This window comes from Pteropus medius, unplaced genomic scaffold (genome assembly GCF_902729225.1).
Source record: "Pteropus medius unplaced genomic scaffold, Ma_sr-lr_union100, whole genome shotgun sequence".
Lineage (NCBI taxonomy): Eukaryota > Metazoa > Chordata > Mammalia > Chiroptera > Pteropodidae > Pteropus > Pteropus medius.
In genome coordinates, this window is record NW_024340692.1 from 12,264,350 (window position 1) to 12,270,793 (window position 6,444).

The 6,444-nt window shown below is 44.7% G+C and overlaps 1 non-coding gene and 1 pseudogene across 1 annotated transcript; both read left to right on the forward strand.

Moving 5' to 3' along the window:
- Positions 1 to 286: 286 nt before the first annotated feature.
- LOC120598653 (U4 spliceosomal RNA) lies at positions 287 to 426 on the forward strand. Its single transcript, XR_005651690.1, has one exon. It is a non-coding gene; the product is annotated as a U4 spliceosomal RNA (small nuclear RNA).
- A 5,451-nt stretch (positions 427 to 5,877) lies between these two features.
- Positions 5,878 to 5,997, forward strand: LOC120596784 (uncharacterized; annotated as a pseudogene).
- Positions 5,998 to 6,444: the final 447 nt, after the last annotated feature.

Consider the following 6,444-nt stretch of genomic DNA (forward strand, 5'->3'; position numbering starts at 1 on the left):
CTCAACACATTCATAAAGACAGAAATTCCTCCTTTAAACTCTCTCTAGGATCCTGTCCCTTTTACTCGATTTCTATGTCACTACTTTAGACTCTATCAACTGGGAAGCTATTAGTAAAGAGGACTCTAATTAATGTCCATCCATTTGCCTCCATTATTCCCCCCCTAACATGTCCTTATGTTTTATCAGTCCTTTTTCTGAAATGTGTGAAGACTTCCCATTGCTTATTGACTTAAACCTAAACTCTTTGGCTTAATGCTTCCCACTAAAAACTATGTATTTATGTGGCTTTGCACAGTGGCAGTATTGAAGCCAATGAGGTTTATCTGAGGCATGATTATTGCTAAATGAAAACTATTTATTTATCTACTCTGTGCCAGACACTGTGCTAGGCAGGAAGGATACAATGATACACTTAACAGAAGGTTCTCTGCCCCATTGTGCCACAGTCTAGTGGGGAAGACAGACAATAAAATGAACAAAATAAATATATAACTTATGACAAGTGGTCTGAAGGAAGTAACCAAGGTACTGTGCCCAAGAATTACAGGGTGGGTCTACTGGTTGGTGGGTGATATGTAAATTGGGGAGGAAGGTTGCTGAATGAGGAAGTGAAGAGATCAATAAAGAGGCTCCTCCCATTATCTGGGTAGCAGATGATGATGGTTTGGATTACTGTGGTGGCAGTGGAGAGGGAAGTAGTCATACTAGAGATATGTTTAAGAACTAGACATGATAACACCTGCTAATAGATTTGATATGAAGGCATAGGGAAAGGGCTGAATCAAAGATCATGCCCAATGTTCTGGTTTAAACAGTTTGGTACACAATGGTACCAGTTCTGAGTTGAGAAATATGAGAGAAGAGCAGATTGGGGATCGAAAGAGTTCCATTTGGGACCTAACCAATCATCTAAGGAAGAGGTACTAGTCCTGGGCTCAAAACAGCAGTGGCAGAGAGCAGGGTCCCCTGATCCCTCCTCATAAACCCAGCTCTCCAAGAATGAACCCAATCCTTTGGGCAACCAGTGGCCTATCCTCATTCCAGCTAAGGACCCAGCCCAGAGTAGCTTTGACCTTGGCCTGTTATCTTCTACAGCCTCGAGGGCAGAAAGAATCTGGCCACAGCTTTTTCCCAGCAGCGCCTGCTTCTAAGCCTCCTGTGGCTTGAGAAGAAGGGACAGAGAAAAGGGGGTTTCTCTTGAAGATTTCTCCATTTTGCAGGGCCACCTGCTCTAGACTGCCTGTGGGATAGAAGGAAGAGAGCTCCTCTCTCCCATCCTTCCAATGGTGGGATCCCTTCTAAGAAGAAGCACTGCCACCCTACTCATTGGGAGGAAGTAGGTCTGCCTCTCTCTGATCTGAAGAATGTGCTCTCCCTATTTGGAGCAAATAAAGGCAAAGTCAGCCCCTCCTTGGTCCTCAGCCATTCTGAAGCTGAGTCCTAGTATCCTGTTCAGTCCAGCATTGTGGGCCAGGGCCTATCCTATGGGAGTGAGGCCTCCGGCTGGATGACTCCCCTCCTCCCTCCAGGTGGCCCTCCCTAGACAAATGAACCAGATCTGTCTCCTTGGCCATGTGACATGTGTTCTGTGGCCCCTGGAACCTACCCCCAGCTGGCTACTCTCACCTCAGCCCCCCGAATGAGGCTCTCGTCTTCCTGGAGAGAGATATGGCTGGTGTTTCTGCCGTTATCATTTAGGCTGCCCACAGTGTGCAAAATGTACCCTCTGAGGCTGAGTGCTCAGTCTGGCCATTGACCATGGGTGCTGTCCACAGCTGCGGCAGGCTCTGCTCTCCTGCTTCCAGAGACAGCTCCTTCAGGCCCAGAGCTGCCCTTCTTCCCAGGCTGGGGTAAGGGACATCGGATAAAGACTGGAACATCTGCCACCTGACAGACTCCTGCTTGGTGCTCCTCAGCCTCCTGGCCACTGACCCCAACCAGAGGTAGCTGTGGGCTAACCTCTCATTGTGAAGACAACCAAACCACATGTGGAGAACCTGGGAGGATGCCCCTGCCTGCAGCTGTGACCAGGAGCAAGCCATGAAGTTCCAAGCTTGGAATAAAAAGAAAGGGAAAAGCAACTGAATCTCTCATTACTTTTATGCACTTCCATCTAGTTTATACTTCATCATTCTGAACTTGATAAGTTATTTCTACCATGTATTGTTCTTAATTTGTATGACATCTTTAAATCATACCTTCCCAATAAGGGAAACCCCTGGGCTGAGAGCAGGAGTTTTGCCTTTCTTCTTTGTGTCTATTACACTTTTCCTTTTGCCTAGAGCTGGGAAGGCAGCAAGCCCCTCCCTTGGTTTCCTCCTAAGGGCCTCTGGCTTAAAGCTCTTCAGTCTTAGGAGAAAAACAGCTCAGCCTGTAGCTCTGGCCTAGCCTGATAGCCTTCCCAGTACTCCATGCCAGCCCTATCAGTCATGTGCACATGGATGCCCGGGGGGAGGGGGTGAGAGGGGAAGCTGGAAGGGGGAGGAAGAGATGTTCTTGGGGCCCCTGGCCTTTAGACTGTGAGTTTGCTTCCACCTCCTCAGGAGAATAAAGTACTCAGCCCAGGAGGAAGACCTGGGCTTTCAGACCTTGGTTTGTGAAGGAAACAATTTTAGAAGGTTAGCCACACAGGCGTTTGACAGTGCACAAAGGAAACAGTGGATGACTAACAGAAATTACAGGATGGCTCCACCCTCTTGCTGAAATGGCATATTCTTTTGAATGTTTTGGGTAATTTCACAACACTTACTGCTCACTGGGAAAGCTTTCCATCATCAAGGATGAAATAGGGGTAATTAGAATATCCTTTCCATCTCTTTCATTACCACCTCAGCTCTTCTCTGTGACCAGTCTCCTTCCACCTGTTTTTCTTCTCTAAATCTTCATGCCTTCAGAAGCCAATTTACTTTTACAAGTAGGACAATGGTAGACGCACTGAGTAGGAAAAAAATAAATTCAATTATGCAGCACTTGAGGCTTGAATTCCAGTAAAAGGAAACCTCCTGTTTTCCTCCTGCCATTCACGGAAAAGCATTTATGTTGACATAGCGCCATCTGCTGGCATCTGGAATCTCCGCAGCCAAATACAATACATTCGCCACATTTGCTGTGTGCTTACTTTGTGCTGAATGATAGGGGTACAGGAAAGCATGGTCACTGCCCTGTCTGCTGTGGTGGTTCTTATGCTTGGTACAAGTCAGAATCATCTCAGGAAATGTTTAAAATTCAGATTCCTAGGCCCTGCCCTGCAGACAGTGGAATCCATTATTGCAATGTAGTCTGGTAAATGCCACAAAGTAAGGGCAGAGTCTGCTAGAGACAGAGAGAAGGGACATCTAATCAGCCTATGGAATAAATTGAAGAAGATCTCCCAGAGATAAGAGTCTAAACAAATGCGAATTTGATAAAGAAGAAGAGTAAGAGATGAGGACAGAGGGTGTAGCACAGGCAAAGGCAAGAGGGTATGAAACTGCACAGGCCCTGCTGGTAGTGTGGTAGGCGAGAGCAAAGTGTGGCTGAGTGCCAGAAAATGGTGGGCCTGGAATACTAAGCTAACTTCGTCCTAAAAGCTCAGGGGAATTTGGAAACTTTTAAAGCAGGAGAATGAGTTGCTCAGATCTGCAATTTTAGGAAAATCCCTCTGGTAGCAATGCTAAGGGAGCAGGACTGAGGACAGGAGATTCTTTGGGAAGGAAGTGGCAGGACAATAGCAGAGAGTGAAGAGGAGGAAGCAGATATGGGAGGAATTAAGAGGTACAGACAACAGAACCTAATGACTGATACATGGGGCAGGGACAAGTGAGAGGGGCCTCAAGGATGATGCTAAGGGTCTGGCTTGAGTGACATGATGTCCTTATTTCCTAAGACAAGGCACATGGAGGGAGGGACAAGGTTGAGGAGGGACAGGGAAGAGCAGGAGAGACACAAAAGAGAGAGGAAATGGACAGTGTTCCTTTCTAATGTAATTGTCACTGTCTTCCTCTGCCATCTACTGTGTGATCTTAATTCTTCCTTAACCCAACTGTGCCTTAGTTGTTTCATCTATAAAAAAATATGGATCATAACAGTATCTACCTCATCGGATTATTGTGAGGATTAAATAAATTAATACATGCAAGGTACTTAACAAAAGTGCCTAGCACATGATAAGACAATAAATGTTAGCTGTTGTTTTATAATTTTTTACTTTATTCAAAATAATGTTTACTGTCAGATTACTGATTGTGATTCTTTGGACCATTGTTCTCAATGCTGCACTCCTTCCATGTTTTAGAATTTTACATCTGTGTCCTTTACTAAATGATTTTGCAGTACCTCCTATTGGTACAGAGTACATTCCCTGTTTGGTATCCATGACTTGCTCTGGCCAATGCACTGTTAGTGACACTGTAACACAAGCAGAGGCTTAACATGTGCTCATGAGGTCTAGCTTGCTCTTCTGTGCTTATGTCACTCACCAACCACACCCTTGTAGCCAGTGGGCCTGGAATGGTGAAGACCAGGGAGTAGCCTGGTTTAGACCTGCAGCCTTAATCCAGAGGCGCTAGCCAATTTATACACTTGTAAGCAAGATAATAAATGGTTTTGGTTGTGTGTCACTGAGATATGAGCATAGTTATTACAAAACATTATTGCAACAATTGCTAACTAGCACACTAACATGGGAAAACATTCTCTTGCCAATTTTTTACACTGATTCAGAGACTCTTGTGTTTCTATATTAGGCTCCTTACAAGCAGAGGCCACTTAGGCACCCTAGATCTCTGACAGCACTTCTCAGCCTTTATCAAGAGCAATCATATTACAGGTTTCCCAATTTGTGGTCACTGAGGGTTACTTTGGATGTCTTCATGCCCCTGAGAAGAGAGGCATGAGCCGGAAAAGTGACAGGTGCCCAACTTACTTCTGCTTATAACCTTCCTTCCTCTTGACCAACTCATGGCCGTGACCACAGAATGACCCAACAAAGATAACTGTAATATGTTCAAAACCTAGGAGTGGGCTCAACTTGACCTCCAACCATCCTAAGAGCAGTAGTGTTCCCAAGGTCATCTTCTATGTGGAACTTCTAACCCTTTGTCAGGGAGTTTTTGGATCTTGGTCTATTTCTCAGTTGTATCTGACAACCCTCCTTTATTCTAAACAGCAGTGTGGGAAGGACTCTGTGTCAGGAGTCAAAAAACTAGCTCTGATGCCTAATGGTCTGACACTGAATAAGTCACTCAAACTTGCTGCCTCTCAGTTTTCTGTCTATAAAATGGGGATAATAGGACCTGCTCCTAATCATGACCTAGTTCTTGTAAGGATCAAATGAGAAAGTACTCTTAAAACTGTAAAATGAAATAAAAGTGGTAAGTCCTATAACTAGGAGCTTCGTTACTGAGCAGTTAGAGCTGGAAGAATACAGAAATGGTGCCTCCTTCTGTTTGTTTCAGGAACTGCAAGACACCACTGAAGGGCAGCCTTTAACCAGAATGCAGAGTTGGAGCTTCAGGCATTACCAAGTTTTGTTCTATTTCAGGTCCCCTTTATCAGTTGCTCTATGACTCCTGGATTTATTTGCATCACTCTCCCTTCCCTCAATTTGATTTTGGTTTGGGGGCAGGACCTTCACAGCAGCTTAGAATTCTCCTCCTGATCTGTGATAATTTCTTACCCCACTGCAGGGCTCCATTGATCATTGTGCACCTTTCCTGGAGGAAATCACCTGAGATCTTTAGGACAGATTGGATTTTAACGAAGTTAACCTTTCTCCTTTTAGCTCATCGATTAGTGCTGTTGAGAAATATTCTTCATCTGCTTATCCACATAGTCTGTGTTGTTCTCTGGACTAGTGAACTACAAGCCCAAGGCAAAACTGTAAAGACCAGCAGGGTCTATGGTCATGCCACGCTGAACAAGCCCGATCCCGTCTGATCTCAGAAGCTTAAGCAGGATCGAGCCCGGTTAGTACTTGGATGGGAGACCACCTAGGAAGACCAGGTGCTGTAAGCGTAAAAAAAAAAAAATAAATAAGAGGGATTGTAAGCTGACAGCTGACAAGGTCCTTGCAATCTGTGAGGTCAACCAAAGGTTGCCTCGCCTAAAAAAAAAAAAACCAGCAGGGTTTGTCTCAAGGGTCCTTTCACCCACCCTTCTGTACAGGTGATTTCTTTAAAAGCACCAAGAGCCTGGAACCAGGTTGTTCTTGAAGCCCTTCCCATTACGTCCAAATCCTCACTGTGCCCAAGGCATTACACTTCTGCTATCTGCTAGGACAAATTTGAGTAATTAACTTTTTAAAAAGTTATCTGGTAGATGATAGTATGTTAATAGCAATCTCTAAAATCTGAGGGGGGAGGGGGCAAACTTGAGCCAGTTTAAGTAAAGAGAATTTCAATCTCAAATTTTAAGATTTGCCTAAAGAAATTATTTGTAGACAGAGTCCTTCATTTACATAAT